Raw genomic sequence first — 19,115 nt, 5'->3', positions numbered from 1 at the left:
CGTATGGGAGGTGCTCCAGCCCTCCCATGATAGTTTTCAGCAGACAAATAGCGGTAAAACAAAGACGTTTGCAGATCTGACACTAAGTAACAGATTTAGATGATGGTGATGTTAGTTTTAATAAAGGAAATTTGCTGTATGTGATAGATAACCACAAACTCTCCTCCTTCCCTCAAATGAAAACAGTCCTTTGCAACGCCACTTTCCAGTACACTCCGTCTTTCCAGGCTGAGGCTCTCGGGCAGGTATCACGTTTCCGAAGAACCGGGGCAGTTCTCGCAGGAGCAGCGCTCTGCAGCCCAGCTGAGGGCTGTAAATTTCCACTGCCTAGCCTGCTCCTCATTGTGTGCCTCCTGACCTTTCCGCAGGGCAGCCCCTGTCTTTGTGCTGCCTTTATGGGCATTCCAGCAGCCCCTCGGCAAGGTTAAAGCCGGGGGACAAGGAGCAGGAAAGCTGATGAGACCAAAAGCAAGTGAAGGAATTTAAACAGGAGCTGCAATCCAGAAGCGAGTCCACTTGCTGCACAGATCCTGCTGCAAATAACAGGCTGATTCGATTCCCAGCAAAGTTTGTGTTGTAATAAACCATGAAGGATCAAGGCTCTTAGGCAGTTAGTTTGTCATGACCACAGAGCACACTGAACGCATGTGAAATTTGAGTTAAATCTCTTAGTTAATTGACATCTAGTGGGACATGTCCCTGCCCATTGCAGGGGAGTTGGAACTAGATAATCTTTAAGGTGCTTTCCAACTCAAACTATTCTATGATTCTATATGTGAACCTGTAAGTGATTCTGCAAACTAGGGCTCTAAATAGTCTCCTACAGAGGAAGGAGGGGGAATGTCTTAAATCGGCACTGCTTTTTTTTGCTTTTAAATTATCCCAAGTTCTTTTTTTTCTATAGACAACTTTAGAAGGAAAGCTGCACATACTCCTCCCTTTCCTGTCCTTCCTACAACCAAACCTCTTTTGATATGTGAAAAATCCAGCTCCTACCCTTTAACCACCCCAGGATGGCAGCCGGTGTCTGCTATGAGCCCAGCTATAAACAGAGGGGCAGCCAGGAAAGGTGCAGAGCCATGAGGACAGACCTGTACACACTGTTCATACCATGCAGAGTGCTTTGTTTTCAAGTCCAAATCAGGAGATTCAGATGTCTGCTCTGAACAAATGCTCAGTCCTTTGTCATCCTTTATCTTCAAACACAATAAGCCTTCCTCAAAGGTCTGGGTCCTGTGCTAAGCTCCTTTTAGCTCTTAGATCAAGGTTAACAACTGTATGTGCAGAGAGAAGCCTGACTCAGAGTTTGCTGGGCTTTAAAACCCAGCTGCCTGCTCCTTGTCCTGGAGCAGAGAAAGGGGTGGTGGTGACATACCAGGTATGCGAAAGACCTGGCTGTGTAAGCAGTAACAGAAGCCATATGAGGTCAAAGGAGAAGCTTGGATCACCTTTTTGGACTGATACTAAAAGCCGGGTGGTGCAGTCTGTGCAGAAGGTGGCAAAAAATGCAAAATGAAAGTTTCAGTTTGGTGGGATGGGAAAGTTTGCCTCTTAATGTGCACAGTGTCAGGGAAGACATCCAGACAGAGAGGAGGGTATGATGCAAGATTTGAGAAGGCTGTCCCTAGCCTGTTAGGCCCTAGAGACTTAGCCTTTGCAAAGCTTAGTTTTAATGACAATACAGATCTAAAACTTCATACTTTACTGTCTTATCACGTCACATACTCTGCCTCCACTGTGTTTTCACGTACAAAGCATAATCCAGAGTGATTAAGTCACAGCAGTGAATATTTGATTCACAGGAAATAGCATGTGACTTCTTGCAATACAACACTCTGCCATCAGTTCCCTTGAGGTAAATGACACCTGCCAAAGCTCAGACAGTTACATCCATGGTGGAACCACTGAAGCCAGAACAACTTTTCTAATTATTGGTGAACCACAATAATTAATGGATTATTTTTCCGAAAATAAATTATTGCCATGCAGCCCAGAGCTACTCTCTACCTTCGATTGCTCTCATGCTCTCACCTATGCAAAACATAAGGAACTCCATCTGTTTGATCACCTTTCTGAAAACAGGTCCAGTACCTGATAACAGCACTACGCTGCATTACCATATGAATTTGGAGCATAGGTTCTGTCTCATTTTTACATTTTACTGATCCTCTGAGGCCCTATCATCTCAGGAAGTCTAGTACTCACAGCTGGTTCAGTTCCAAGGGCATATCTTTTCCACTGACAGGAATTTCTATGATTAACTCTCAGATTAATTCTTAGATTCTATGATTAATTCTTACATCAGTATTATCCCATCATCCCTTCTCCCAAAGAGCATTTATCTTGTCTTATAACCTTGTGACTGAAAAAATGCGGAAGAGCAGAAAATATATTTGTAATCAAGAAGAAGAAGAAAACCAAAACTGTTCAGTGAAAAACAACTCTATACCTGAAATGAATTCACTGGAAACTAGGTGAGTAGTAAATCACAATTCCTATTAAATTAATGGTACTTTCTTGCAACAGTAGGTGTGACTTTACTGTGTAAGTATTTGTAAATCCACAGAATCAGACTGTGCAGCAAACCCTTTCAAAGCTCTCAAGCCAGCAATACCCTTCTGTAAGTTCACTGTTACAAGCACTACTTTTCAATAATTGTGATGCAGTAGTATGCATAATAATATGTTTGTATTAACCTGCAAATTTTGGATCATCTATAGCTGTTTTCTACCACATTTCAGGAGGTTACAGACAGAGCATGGTTAGTATATTAAAGGTAAAAATTAATTTCAAAACTAAGAAGCAGTTTCCAACTTGGCCAGAGTTAAGGAGTGTTCTTTTCTTTCAACAATATCAAGTAGGTCAGATTTAGACTCGTGCCCAAAACTGCTATCTATAATACTTCCCACTGTAGTGAATCTAACTCAAATTCATAGCCAAAATTTACATATTACAAAAAGCATAAGAGTATTAATAAAATGTCATTTAAGAAGGGATAAGAAGGAAGGTAGGAGCGAGGAGCTGCTCCTGGTTTCGACAATGAATAAATGAGCTGTGACAGAGTGCTCCTGGAAATACATTTTCAGCCTTCCTACCGGTTGGAGCTGGGGACATAGAGCTGCAGCAGTCTTCCCTCTCTCGAGCTGTCAGATACAACTTGATATCTTTTCCTCTAACAATAATAGCAAAAAAAACTCGTAGCAAAATCCAGACTTTGAAAAGAAAATATATGAAGAAAAATTAAGAAGTTATACACAGGGACAAAAATGTTGGAACTTGACTGACTTCAAACAAATAACGTGGACAATGACATACTTCACTGGTATGAGTCATTGCTCTCATCATTGTAGCTATAACGTTGCAATAATTAACTACTCTCCCCACCCCTCCAATGAAAATTCATGTTAACTGTGCACTTAACTGCAGTTCATTTTGCCAGGCATAACAATCAGTCACAAAGAAGCAAAGATGAAAGCTCTGGGCATTTACCTACAAAAAGAAAAAAAAAATTGGAAATAATATTTTAATACCTTTCTATATTATTTCTATGTATATTACATTACATCTGTTCATACTTAGATAAAATCCTGCCCTTCTGAAATCCTTACTACTTTTGCTTAAATTGATTTTTACACTTTAAAGTGCAATCAAACATGAACTAACTTACTGTATTAATTTTTGTACCTGTGTTTGGAGCAGGTTTCATATGTGTGTATATTAGTATATATACGAGCATTTCTATAATTCCAAATTAACTAGAACTAGATTTGAGTATTCTGCCCTCTCCAACTTTTCAAATTACATGCAGTGAGATAACCAACTATAATATGTATCAAACCCAGCTCAAAAATATATTATTAGCTGTTTATACACTATTTTTGACCAACAAATCTAAAAGTCCATTGTAAATGAGGTGAATACCTATCTTATGGACAGGGTAAACTGAAGCAATGTGCAGGGAAGTGTATTAATTAAAGCAGACCCAAAGCCTCTCCATTTCCAGGCCAGGTATCTGTCCTGTAGGCTACACTTCACTTGAAAATGAGTCCTTGATGATGTAAGCAAGTGAATTATCTGGACCCCTGAATATGATACTGAAACATACAATCCTCTTCTAATGTGTAAAGCCTTTTTTTTTTTTTTCACTAATTCTAATTTGGATTTACTCCCTTTGTATAGAACAACCATAATTAGAGGGGCATTGGAGCATTTGTGGATCCACTGTTTATGCCCTTGAGAGATAAGTAAAATGCAACAGTGAAAGAGACATAGCTCATTGCAGAATAATATTTATAATCAAGATGTACACAAAGTATATTAAATACAAATGATAACACTCATGATACTAAAACAACTAAGAACTGAATGTAAAATCTGAGCTTTATGCAAACCACAGAAAAGACAACAGCCTGTTATTGGACTGTAGGATACAAAGACATTTCAGCTAAGAGACCTTCTGTAAGACTGCACTGTGCTATACTAAAGTTCCCCCCATGCTAGCAGCTTTATTGCTTCAGGCTTAACGCCAAATAAATAAACAGAGAAGATCCATATAGAAGAATGGGGGTGGGGGTTCATACTCTATCATAAGGAAAAGTGATAATGGAATATATTGTAATTATGAATAATTATGGAAAAGTATGACTCCCTTTAACATGTCTAGGCAAACCGTGTTCACATTCACAGCACAGAAGACATCATCATAATCAGCTTGGATGGTTAAAGTCTGTTCAAACCTGACTGACCTACCTGGGAGAAACATTTCCAGGCTCTACCAAAATTAGAACAAAGAAGTTGTAGGGCACGGTTGGGAAGACAGGGGTGGGAAAAAGGCTAATGTACTAGTTTGCACTTCAAATTAGCCCATGTTTAACATTAGTTAAAACTTAGTACAAAGAAGACATCATCATAAAAAATTTCTTAGTTCTATGTGGTAACTTTCCTTCTTTTACTGCACTGTGCGCTTCAGCTACTGTTACAGTTCAGCTGCTGAACTGAAATGCAGATCCTATCCAGACCAGTAGATGGCACAAACAATTTATTTCACTATATTCATCACAATATTTATTTTAATGTCACAGAATCAGCGAATCACCAATTATTTTCAAAATACTGTTATTATGCATCCCTCTAACTTAAAAGCAGTCAAACCTAAAACATTATAATCTTTAAATGAATTAACAGCTAGTTCTAAAACCACTTAAAAATAATACACATAGCACTCAACAAAATTCTATTACACATATATCAAAAGCAAACAGTCCTGCAATAAAATTAGTAAGCAAATACATTATAGGATTTAAGATTGTTACACGTTGGTAACAATCATTAATAATCTTGAATACCAAGTGTTCAACACTGCGAAAATCAATTTAACGTGAAAAGACTCTACAAGGATAGGTGTGCAAGAGATAAACAAGCTGGTGAAACTTAACTTCACCGGGTAAATGTGTAATGAAAAAGTGACTATAGATTTCCAACAAAGACAAATGCCAGGAAACAACCACAGCAGTTGCTAAGATCTCTTGTCCGTAGAAAATTAAAAAACTTCAGAAGTGTAGAAGTAAAACAATTCAGATTAAACTCACAATGAGGGAAAAAGAAACTACTTTTTTTTAGGGCTAGGTAATGATTTAAAAGAAACAGCAAATAATCAGAACTTTAAAACAACCCTAAGAAAATCTGACAAAGGAAAAATCAAGAGCTCTAAATAGTTTCTTGAAGCAAAAATATATTATTAGCTGTTTATACACTATTTTTGACCAACAAATCTAAAAGTCCATTGTAAATGGCTTATAACCAGGCATACAATAGCATCTATGACATGCACATCATTTTGGTGTCAAGTCAAACGCGCTTATCACCCAGAGTACAAGAGAATTAGTAGGTTTTAAATGGCAAAAATGCCTAAATATTTACAACCAAAGCAGTTAATCTACAGGCATACTTCAGTATAAACCATTCATGACAGAGACAGTCATGAGTTATCAGGGTCTACAGAAGATCTTTCTAAACAAAAGAAAAATACGCACTAGAAGATAGATTGTTTTTATTATTTCCAGTAGAATACACACTCCTGAAACATAACAGTTGTTTGCTTTGCTATTAAAAACATGTTGGAAAACCTTAGTTCTTGGAAAGAAAAGAGAACAAAAGGAAGTGAATTACACTGAAATACAGGGCTGGAGTATCTCTCATGTTCTGTAAAGCTTCATGCTTGCTCTTGTACAATTTTGACAGAATTCTTGGAACACTACAGAAAGAAGAATCAGGCTACCCAACTCCATTTTCTAAGCTTCAAAGATAACCTATAGCTACATAATTATAGGATTTAATGATACTTAATTGTAGATTTTCAAAGAAATATTATGACATCATGTCACAACAGGGCAAACCACTTAGCTTTATAGCTGTTATTCACTGCAGAAGCACATATTAAGAGCTATGCAATCAGAGGGTGAAATATGCTCATATCTGTTTGTCAAATTACAGCTTAATAACATGAGAAAAATTGTAAATAACGTAAAGATTCGTGGTTTAATTATTTTAATAGCAAGTAATTTATTGAATAATCATTCAAGAGAAAGAAGCAGCCAGGTCTAATGGGCTGGAACATACAAGCAAGAATGTTTTTCTGCACTGAGCCAAGAACTCCTGAATTAAAATGTTCATACTAAGGGCGTCTTGATTTTTACTCTAATCCAGTAAAGTGCAGGCAGACAAAGCCCCAGGTAGTGCTTGGCCCTCCCACCTCTCGTTAGAGCTTGTGACCATGCAGAGCAGTTCAAGGGGCTCATTTGAATGGAAAACTTTGCTTTTGACAGATTTGTTTTCTGCTGAACCAATCCACTTCGTGCCACATTCTTGCTAGATCCAGTGGAAGGAGGGTATAGGGAATACACAGCCAGGATTGGAAGAAATGCTTTTGCACACCAAGCCCTAGTTATACCAGATTAGATGTAAAGCCCAATTAATTAAAAAGTGGTACAATTTAGTCTGGAACATTAGAAAAGAGAGTATTTTGATGGAAATATTTGAATTTTACAGCTACATCCAGAAATAACAGATAGTTGTTCACTGCAGCAAAGAAACCATATTAGCATAACTAAATGAAATTTAGTGCCATGTTTCCCAAGTAATACTATGACACCACCATTTTGCAGCATAAATACTTCAGTTTTATTGCAGGGATGGACAGCTGGGCTGTTTGCCTTAATTCCTGAACAATTCTGACTTCCACAAAGCATTTCCAAGTTGAAGTGGAAACAATCGCAACAGAAATTTTCCCACTTTTCACTCCCAGTCATCAGGCCAAGATTTTAAATTCACCAGTCTCAGCTTACCTGGCAGTATGTATCTGACCCTCACAAGCACGACTACTTTTGTTGCTTTAGCCTGAATATATGATGAGGTGTCTATGCCTACTACAGGAAGATATACTATGTTCAGCGTAGCAAAGTTTTAATAATACATTTGATCTAGCAGACTGAACTTGAATAAAGCACTGCTTAGCATCATGAGACTGCTGTTTGACCCTGTCCTAGGTATGCTAAAAATAGATTTATTTTCCTGTGAAGCCATGGTTCATTCAAATGCCCCTCTCACAGCAGGCTGCAGGCAAGCACATGTTGTTCTACAGTGCCTTTCGAAGGTCATGCACCTTCAAACTGACTGATCATAATATCTCACACCAAGTAGTGGTCCTGGGTGGAGATATTCCAGAGGATTTGTTTTACCTACTGACATAGCTTCAAGAGTCTGCTGCCCTTGCTCTTGCTCAGCTGATGCCTGAAAACACACGATCCCCCCCCTTTTTCTTCTGCATCCCTCTAGAAGCAGAACTTTGCTGCTGTCAAAGCCTAGAGAATCTGTGGTGGTGGCAATTACCACAGATGTGTTTTTCTAACACAAAGCTTTTTACCTGCCTGTCACCTTCTCACTGCATGCCATCTTAAAACTCAAACCAGAGGAAGCACAGACTAACTGAAATGTAACTGCTCTTCCTCTGAAGATCTGGATTGCTAAAGAAGGCAATGAAGGCAGCCTTTACAATTTTGATCATCCCAAAGGGCTGAGGAGGGAATCAGATATTACAGAAAGTAAATAGGAAGCTGAGGAAAATGTCTCTTCATCTCCAGGACACGTGAATTCACTCCTGACTGCAGCTGTTCCAGCTGAAGAGGCTATGTTGTCTCTTAACTCATACAATTTCCCTGTAACATGTCTGCTAAAATGAGTAGCATTGGTGTATACCTGCTACTAGAGTTGTCTAGAATAACCTACCTCATTTTGGTTAAATGCATCAGAGAATGGTGATAGGAAAAGCTTAGAAGGCAGTTCCGAAAAAAGTAGTAACAAGGATTAGCAATGTCTTTAACTGAAATGTAACAGTACTGATAGTCCTTCATGTTATAAACAGGCAACAGTCACTGTACTTGCCCTCAAGATAACAGAAACTTGTTTCCAGACCAAGTTAGTTGACAGTGTTCAACTCTAAAGAAGCAGAATTGTTACCTAGTGTTGAGATTTTGCTTCTAACAAGGCATCTTGTCAGTAGTGGTTTCCTGATGTTGACAGAAAGCAGAGCACAAACAGAAAAAGACAAACTGGACACTTTAGGAGTCAAGTAGAAGAAAAGATGTAGCAGAGGACATGATGATTGCACCAAGAGAATACTTTTGTATCTCATGAAGGATGCCATATAAACACAGAAACAGATTGAAGCATGGATGACTTATCACAGCTACTGAGAAAAATCCTGACCCGGCTGGTGGAAAACTGTCTTTCAGCTCTGGTAATATCAGCCTCAGTTCAGATGTGACAGTAGATCTTGTTCTGTTAGGACCACATTATTTCTGATCTCCTTCCAGCTTCTGAGACAAGAAGATTCAGTGCATTTCTCCTTAGAGTCTCAGGTTCTAGTAATGCCTGCACTGTGATTTTAAGCCCAAATTTACAAGAAAAGCTTGGAATTTCACGGTACAGTACCCTAGACAGAGTCCTGAACTGTAAAACATCAACGTGCTTAACATTATTGCACAAACATTGAACTTCTACTTCAAAGAACAATTTGCAATTTTGCATCAGTAGTAAGCTAAGGGTAGACTTGTAGTGTAGTAGGTGAATCTCCACAGGCCAGAAATTGTTGGGGTTTTTTAAGCACACAAGGAGGGAAATGGGAAAAGATTTGTTCAAAGTCCAAATCTCGTGGTCTCTAAAGAAGAAGGAAAGTGCTGGATCAGAAACAGGCCCAAAAGACTATCTCAGCAGGAGATAGGAGGAGATCAACAAGTGAAATTGCTCTTTGACAATGAGTATTGCTGAGATGGAGAGCACAAAGTACTGGCTGACAAAAAGAATAATGATGATTAGAGTCACATGTGTTTTAGATGCAAGATGATGGAGCTGACTGATTTATCCCAGCTGAACAGTAAAATACCCTTGTTATTGGCTGTTTCCTTACAAACCTGGATGAACACCCCCTGCCCCCCGGGCTACAAAGATGCTGTACGTTAATGTTTGGTGGAAACTTTTCTTCCAGTAAAAGTGACGTAACTACTATCCTTCCAAAACATCAGCAAAAATCTCTATATTAACAAAGGAAATATGAATTGCATTACAAAGATAAGTTAGTTAAAAAAAAAACTAAACTATTCTAGGCGACTATATAGCTATGGGTCTGAGAAGACTTTAGAGGTTCCTTCCCCCACCACTGACAAAAATAGGAGGGGTATTGACTGCAGATTCAAGTCAGTCAGCAGCAAGTTCCAAGAACTTTCCAAGCTCCTCAATTTTATTTTCTGAAGGGACAAAACACAGCATTGAGTGTTGCTGAAATTAGCTTGCCTGGGTTGGGGACTACCAGTCAAAAAGCGATTACAAACGAGAGGATTTTTCTCTAGTCAAGGAAGGGAAAGAAATGCCATGCTTAAGTACTTTAGCAACTCTTGGCACAGAGACAATTTATGGTCTCCAAACAATGAACATAAATACAAAATGAAATAAATTGATAAATGCTGGCTACAATCTCCAGAGGAAAAATAACAACCAACCAACCAAAGGATAAAAGCTGCTCCTTTGAAGCCCTGCCATCTTCCCTGAAATAGGATAATTTGGAATGTCTTCCACGGCTACCATCTCACCTGTTGTGACAGGGGTCTTCTAGCTGACTTCAGCTTTAGGTCAGAAGTATTTCCTCTGCAAACATGGGCAAGTCAAAGTCGACAGACTTCTCAACTCTCACTTTGTGTGAATGTTATGAGCCTTGTACCTTATTTTCTGATTTGGTAATGTTTTTGGGGAATAACATCTCTCTTCAGCTGTGTGTGGGTGCACCGTGCTTTGAACTACCAAGTTCTAAAAATGGTTGTAACTTCAATCATAGTAAAAATTATAAATAAAAAATACATCTCAGAGGTACGCTGATTTTTTTTTCCCTCTTGTGAGTAGCTATTGCAAAGTGACAATTAACCTCAATTAATAGGAAGGGTAAACTTTGTACAAGGAATATGCTGCTCAGGTGTTCTTAATGAGAACAGCACTTGGCACTGCTTAATCTGTCTGTAACAGGGAGCTCTGCTGGGGTGAAAATTAAAGTGGCCAAAGCTTAATCCAAGAAGAAAGTAGTTCCCCCACCACCACCTTTACAGAAAACAATTCCTCTAATAAAAGCTATGTAGAAAAGTTAAGAATCTATTTGGACCTAGAGTGCATCAATAGGTCTTAATTGCCCTAAACAGCCTCATCTGAGACCCCTATCCATACATTTAAACTTAGGCTAAAGCCCCTACTTGTTTTCCGAGTTGTAAGTCTGTACTCAGCCCTGTCCTCTGTTTTGCATGACACAAGTGGACTTCCAGGATTCCTGAACCCCAGCCTGCCTTACCGCCACACATTTGTGTCATTTCTGATGATCACTGGGCTGCACCTAGAATCTAGTAGTGTCACCAACCTCATCCAACTACTGAAAAGCTAGTTGTCTGCAAAACTTAATTATTACATCACTGTCTAAGGTATGGTCTTTTCCATTGCTCTCACTGTTCCCTCCTCCTATTAAAATAGGAAAAATTAAAAGTTCCAACTTACACTGTACCTACAAGACTCGTGGAACTGACAAAAAAGATGTTTTTGCTGAAGATAAAAATAAGGAAAAGTTACTATATCCTGTACAGAACTGTCCCGTTTAGAGTTTCTACTGTATTAAGATATACATTTTCAGGTAAAGATGTTTCCCTCATGTCCCTTGAGAAACATTTATATTCCACACAAGAATTATTTCCTATTGGCTTTCTCACTGCTATCACAGTTGTAGTAACCGCTTGTGGACTGTGCAAAATTGCCACTCGATGCATGCTATTTGTATCAGTTATACAGTCATCACAGAGACCAGCAATATTTACCTGTATAGATTAATCTTTATGCCATCAATCCAGGCTGCTAATAATTTTCATTTACCACTGAATTTTAGTAGAATACATTGGACAATGCTTTATAGAAAAAAATTACTTCCCTTGAAGTCAAAGCACTTGAATTTTGACTTCTAAATTTCACTTTTTAAAAAAGATTAAAAGCCTCCCTGTGCATCTGGAACTACTTTATTCATATTTGTGTGTAACTTGGCTTTTTAGTTGTGCATTTCTCAGAGGTGTTATATCACATTATACTTCAGACATACAGTTAGTTCAGCATGAGGAATGGGGGGCAAACTTCACTACCTGACCAGATAGCTGTTGACCTGGGAATGTCCTTATCTAACCCAAACAGGCAGGGACAGCAGAAGATCTGAATAAGACTCGAGGCAAAGTAAGAGTCAGAATAAGATAAAAAGTTTTCCAACCAAGAGACATTTTGTTGTCTTATTTCCCCCTTAATTTTTCATATTCCCAAGTTATGGTTTTATATACAGTTTAAGTCATTATAAACCTGTAACACTGATGGAAACTGAAGTTCTTTTGCCTTCTTTTTCCACTTAATCCTAGCCACATACCCATCCCTGCTGGAAAAAATATTTTCTACAGCCACTGTGATCCATATCCAGGTTAGAACTAATCACTTTGTCAGGTGAAAGCATATGTGAAACTATGGCCTCATTAATCAGCAAATTTTATCTAATTACCAGAAGTCACAAGGGATGACCCTGCTACTGTAACATTTTACAGCTTCTGTTCCCAAACTTTATGGCTTGTGTTCTCCCCTTTCATCAAGCCTATGACCCAAATACTATCACGTATGAACAAATTTTTATCGCCCTTAAGACCCAGTTTGTATCTGCAACAGTCCCTGGCTCATAAATCATTGCTGTACTCCATAGTGAAAAGTTCTTAACAGAAATTTCTCACCCAGTTCTGCAGACTTTGCCTTATATGCACCTTACTCCACATGGTGTCAGGAAGCAAAGGAAGTTGTACTGTCAGGCCGTGAAGATTCAAAGAAATCCTCCCCCTAGGTCCCTCTTGCAAAGCTGTTCCCTGCTCCCCACTACTTGCAATATGCCATTGGCCTAGGAGATGTCTTTGTTTCCCACTTTGAAAGTCTGTTCCATTCAGGATTTCAGAAAATGGCACTATTTTGTTCCAGCTAAACTAGATAGCTGAGTTTGTGTTTCTACAACAAACTGTCTTATACACAACAAGCATAACTATTGGAGAACAGAAAAGCTTTGCTTCTGGACTACTTGTGAAATAACGCAGAGCTTTTACAAGCTCTTATCTCTAACCCAGCAGTGGCACTAACAATAGCACATTTTCTTATAGAACAATTTACTGTATCAATCTTTTTTCCAAGAAAGCAACAGAACTATTCTGAAAGGTTATAGATTATAATACTTAAGATAGCTGAAATATTTTAGTCTTTCCATTATTTCCATGAGAAAATGTCCGTGATTTCCCTTGAGTTCCCCTTTTGTGTGCAGTCTAGACTATCATAATAGATTTGACAATTATTTTTATTACATAACTTCGAAAAACAGACTCTCATAGAATTTGGTTGTTAGAAAAATTCTGTTCTGAATAAGACAGGACAATGTGTGGCTTTTAAAAAAAATATCATGAATTCTTCTATTGTTGGTTTGCTTTCAAAGTTGTTTTCTCAGTCTAGAAAAGCTAAAGCCATTAAACGTACTCTAGATTGTGCCAAACACAGCAATATCTATAGGGAGGCTTCCTTTTCCAATGTTTCCTCCTGTGCATAAGGAAGTAGTGGAACTCCTCATGTGAGTAAAAATAGAATTTGGCCTTAAATCACTATTCCAAATGACAGTAAAGTGATCATCCCAAACCAACACTAAATAAAATTTGTAGTCACCAAGGCACTAAGCCATCCGATTAAAAAAAGCTGTGTCAAAGCTTTACATTCTGCTCACATTCACATACAGTCAAAATGACTGAAGTACAGATACTTTTTTCATTCTTTCTCATTATTTACTCCTACAGGCAGGATAAATTTCATACTGCTCGGAGGAATTAGGTGTAATAAATATTTCTAAAGAAAGCTCATTGTATTATATTCCGAGTCTTAATGCTGCACTTTATTTACTGAGGGAACATCCCCCACTGTGCCTCTGAACTAAATGGGAGACACAGGCAGGCTTACAGGATGCACTGTATTTTTGTATTAAAAGTAAGGTTGCTTTAGATGTGGTTTCTGCTAAGTAACTTTATTTTAAACTATTTTTAGTGCTATGTTGACCTCCTCCACAATTCAACCTTCTGGACTATTTCTCTGTAATGTTTTACAGTTGGAAAGGATAAAACAACTTGTTAATGCCAAGTGCTAAATAGAACACAGATACCTGCTAATGGATTATTGATTATACTTGAGTGATCTATTGAACATCAGATGCAGAGTGTTTTTCTCCCCTTTAGGTTTAAGATTAATATATTAAAAAATATTAACATTATATGCTAATCTTTTTCATATGGGAAAGTATTATCATCAGATGTACTTCTCTGCTGCAAGGGGAGGTGGCATCGCTATTTTTGGTCACAGATTTTATGGAGTATTTTATCAAACTCATAGAATCTCTTTACCGAAAAGGTCAGTATAACAATTCTTCATTATTCTGCCATAACCACAAGCTTGTTCAGCTGAATTGCTTCACATAAAATAATTTTCCACCTCTCTATAATCTTAAAGCTAGCAATTTTTAACAAAGCAGGAGAGAAAGACTTAGCTGATGAAAAGACTGATTTTATTTCATGTACATTGTCCTAGAAATCTTATTTCTGTTTTGTAGATAGTATGCTGACATGCAACTTAAAACTACAATTCAGAACACAAAATCCTTTTCCGCCTACAATCTAGGGCATATTAGATTTGGGTTTAAGTCTAATTGCCATTAGGTGACACCTATATCATCCTGTATTTCTTTCCTATGGGTGGAGTCATAAATGCCGGTACTATAGGTTTTCTTTATAAAAAGTCGCTTTTCTGAAATACCTTGGGAAACAGGTTGGTCAGAGTCATCTTCATATAAAATCTTGGGAGGGCAAAATGGAATCAAAACTAGAGACCCTATGAATACACATATTTTCATCTAGGTTCGTAATGAGATCAAAATGGTTAAAGGCACACCAGGTTTGCATCTGTACACTGTCACACTGTGTTAATCTAGGCTTTCATTTTGATACAGCAGTTCACTGGAACATTTACAGGAGAACACATGCTTCTAATTACCAATTTTCTTTGTGCAAGCAGCTCTTAAGACCTTAATTTCCCAAATTTTTGAAATCTAATTCTCCAGTAAGAAAACACATCCAGCTGCCTTTCCTGCAGTCTCACAAGGAAATATGAAACAATAAAATGCCCATCCATCAACATGTACGAGTTGGCCATCCATACCTGCTAGCACCTTCTTTGCATGTTTCACATTTTGGGAAGTAGTTATTTTGACACAATGCTTTCTTACAGGGAGAAGTTAACTTTTGACATTGAAGGTGTCGCTGACATCCCCCCCTGGAAGTATGGTGACCTAAGCGACAAAGGAATGTGTAGCAACTTCTGTTACAGTACTGTTAACCACACAGAGCACAAGGTTCACACCGCATTTCCTTCTCTTTAATTCATTCTTTGAAGGACTTGAACTCTCCTTGCTCACAGACCATCCTAAACCAAAGGCAAGCTTTTGCTTTTCAAAGTTTCTGAAAGTAAGTATCTTTTCCTTCTTGCAGACAGGTACCTAAGCATTAGATATCATTGTATATCATTAGATATAACAGAGTAGCTCAGTCTAACACATAGCTGTGGATTGACTGGAGCACTGACACCGTCTAACCTACCATTCATTTAGAGCAGGAAATTTCCAACAGTTTTAGACACACAATCCTCCCTTTTTTTTGGGGGTAGGATGATGTTGCTCCATGTCCTTTTTAGGCTGAGATGACCTGTTTCTTGCTCTATCCAGCCTACAAAAGTGGTACCTGGACACATAGAAACAGAGCTTGCAGGGATGTTCCCTTAAACTAATGGTGCCCAGAGGATTCTCAAAAGGGGAAAAGAATTCTAAGGACAGAAATAATCCTTTTTCCCCAGTACTAATTTTCCCTCCACAATGAAAAAAGCCAGCCACAAAGGAGCATGATCAAAGACTAAGTTTGGTCACAGGTATGACAGAAAAAAAGCAGCATTTTAAAAACAGCTTGCCAAAGGCTGAACGTTAATTTATGGTGGACTGAAAAGGAGAAATTAATAAAAAGACAGTAAAGCTTACAACAGAAAAATATACCTCTAAATCAAGGAGTTTGCTGTGAAAACTTAAAAAAAAAAAATTAAGATCCTTAATGAATTGGATCAAGATTGTTTTTATATTGATCTTTTACAGCAGGTATACTCAGGAAGCTACAAGTTCATCTTCAAAAAACTTAGGAAGAGCGTTAGAGCTTTTACTTTGGCACAGAGTGTTATTTGCCTAAAATCGGAAGCTGCAGTTCCCTACACATCACTTCTTAGCACTACTTCTCCAAGAAAAGCCTAGTGATTTGGTTTCTACTTCTTTCCACCTCTTTCTCCTTCCAACACAAAAAAAAAAAAAAAAAAAAAAAAGTTTGATTTCCAAAATGATCAAGATAAAGAAACTTGTTTGGGAGTTATAGCCCACTGCTCATCACTTCGGGGACAAATTTTCATTTCACAGGCTATTCAGGGTAGGCCCGGGAAAGGGTCCTGACATAAGGATAGCCAAGTTGCATGTACGACAGTATGGGAGGTAAAGACAATGCATTAAAAACATGTGGAACTGCCTAGGGGCCATTCAGACTGTAGGTTATAATTTTCTAACTGTACTGAGATGAATCAAAGTTATGTAGCAGTCTTACTCGGGGGTTTAACCTGCATTTTATCCTGATGCTGGTATGTTTATGAATTTGGCAGCCACAAAACCTATCCATTATCATTAAAATCTACCACAGTCACATTAATATCTTTGCATTCTTATTCTGTGATCGACAATCCCAGTTACAGAAGGATGCAAGAGACTACCTGTTGTTCCAGGAGGAGTGTTAACTGTTATCTGTGCATATAAAGTGTTTTTTCAGATATGCCTTCCTCTCTGTGGGCAGTTTAAGTCAGATAAATGACTTAAAGACATTCATTGTAAAAGTGAAACAGCAGAGCTAACTTGGGGGGGAAAAAAAAGATTACCCTGGATAGATGCAGCCATTAGGCATTGAAAAAGACAGTGTTAAGCACTGTAAAGTTTCCAAGCAAAGTTATCATATACCCATTGAAATCACAGAGATGACAGAGCTTCACCAGCCTCCTAAATACCAAGAATTTACTGAAGATACAACAATCATCTGGGGTATGTCCATCCCTAAGTTGCAATCTGAAGTTATTTTACTTTTTAGAGAGAAAAAAATATTGTCTCAAAACTTAAAAATACTGCACAAGAGCAGGCAATACCCCAAATCAATATGTTTTCACATTTAGGTATTAGTAGTTCTATTTTAAATAGAAAGTGGGCTTAAGTAATAGACAAGTGCCCAAAACCAATTGCTAGATTTAATATTGTGAAAAGTTTATTGGGTAGAATCAATATTCTATGCCAATGGCATTTAGAGCACTGAACACCATGGACTATCCTATCCTGGATTCCCAAATCACCTTTACAGTTTAATTTTTATTTTAGAATACAAACCCTACTAACCGCCTTTCGGTAATCCTTAAATTGCTTTATAAGTTGCAAAAGGTTAGGCAAAAAAACAAGGCTAAGAAATAATATCAAAAGCAAATAAATCAACTGCTCCTAACCTTTTAGAACTAGTGAATGTTACAAAGCTTACCAGATCTGGTTTAACACAAGGGTGACAACTTCGAGTTCACCTCCTTGCAGGATTTTTTAACATTAGGATTTTAATAGTAGTCACTGTGTGATCAGAACAGCTCTGTCCTGGGACATACACCTCAGGCTTAACACCAGTCTTCTAACATGGTTCCACAGCTGCAGATATTATAATAGAATCATTCATAGAGTTTAACCTGTTAAAATTTGTGTATGGTTTATTACAGTTTAATAGTTCTTGAAGAACTTAATTCTGATAGATTTACTTCTCAAGTTAGTGAGTATCAATAAATATAAAAACTTTTGCCTTATATCTGCCTCACTGTACTCACCTACGTGTTTACATATAGAGCTCCATTTTAAAAGTTTTCAGTACAAATTTAGTAAACTCACTTATTTGAAAGACTTTATCGGGAGAAGGGGGAATGTTTCTTATCCTTCCCTTTGCCTTCTGACCACATTATGGCATCAGCACTATTCACATGAATATGGCAACCAAGATATGGCTGGCAAAAGAATTCCATTATCAGTGAAACACCACAAAGATTACATCTTAAGAAGACTGCCAATGGAGAATTTTTCCTTTGTAATATACAATATTTTTTTCTTGGTTTTGTTTGGTTCTTTCTTAGAATTTATTTTTCATGGACTTGTACATACTGTGAAAAGTTATTTTACAGTAGTAAATTTATTGACTAATCCTTATTTACAGTTAATTATTTTCAAATATTCATCAATAGCATTTACAGTTCATAGCTTTAGGAAGTTTATTGATGAATGTCCCCACTTGGCTTTTCCTCAGCCACGTTATACATATTTCATACCTTTATTCTCTCTTTCTAGGTGTTAATTACAGATCATCTCCAAAATTGTGCCCATTTGTTTACAACACATTGATAATGATATACCCAAGCTTAGCTACACTATTCTATGAATGGTCTAGAATTACTTTAAGGCAGCCACTACCCTGCTGCTGCTCAAAGTGATGCCCACAGATACTCCCTAATTACATTGTCCTTTTCTTTGCTCTGTCACCAAGAAAAGGCATATCTAATTTGCTATCCCCTTTCTCCTTCAGCTATTGCTATTTTCCAAGTTTCCCCTTGTATTGAACTTCTATTTCTTTTCCATGGACACATCAGTCTATATTTTTCCTCTCCACTCAGTTACGTTCAATTTCCTGTTTCCAAGATTTTTAGATTATGTTGTATTATTTCTTCTTACTCAGTGTTTGTAACAGCTGACTTAAAGATAATCTGCAAATGCTGTTAATATTCACCTCTCTGAAATCATTGAACTGGGACATTCATCAAAACAGGAGAGCTGCTTTCTTCCATACAGGAATAAATTAGGATAAATGCAAAATAAGTTGGGCCCAACTTAGGCAGTAAAGATAGAGTCAAGCAAAAGCCATTGAAAAATAAAATACCTATATTAGAAGCTCTCCCAAAAGAAAAACCATAAAACAGTTAAGAACAGCAGATACTCGGTGAGATAGACACAGGCCGGATTAGTTCTGCCATGTCTAGAATGACATGAAGTAAGAGTGTAAGGAGAGAACAATTTCTCTACATTCCTTTCATTAGCCAAACACACTTACTGATCCTATTACATTAATAATCATAGAACTAAGTCGGACAGCTGCAGGAGAAAGTGGGAGCTACAAGGCATCTCTCCCTGCTTTCAGGAGGAAGCTTTGCAATGGACATGCATGTAAAAATTTTGCAGTTGCTATAACCCCCCCACAAACAAATAGTTTGGGGAAAGGACCTTTACTGAAGAATAAGGTAGAGGCTGAAGTAGTTTACAATGGCACTCATGACACTAACAGATTGTTTTA

This window comes from Cuculus canorus, chromosome 3, assembly GCF_017976375.1.
Source record: "Cuculus canorus isolate bCucCan1 chromosome 3, bCucCan1.pri, whole genome shotgun sequence".
Taxonomy (NCBI): domain Eukaryota; kingdom Metazoa; phylum Chordata; class Aves; order Cuculiformes; family Cuculidae; genus Cuculus; species Cuculus canorus.
Note: the sequence above shows the minus strand (reverse complement) of the source record.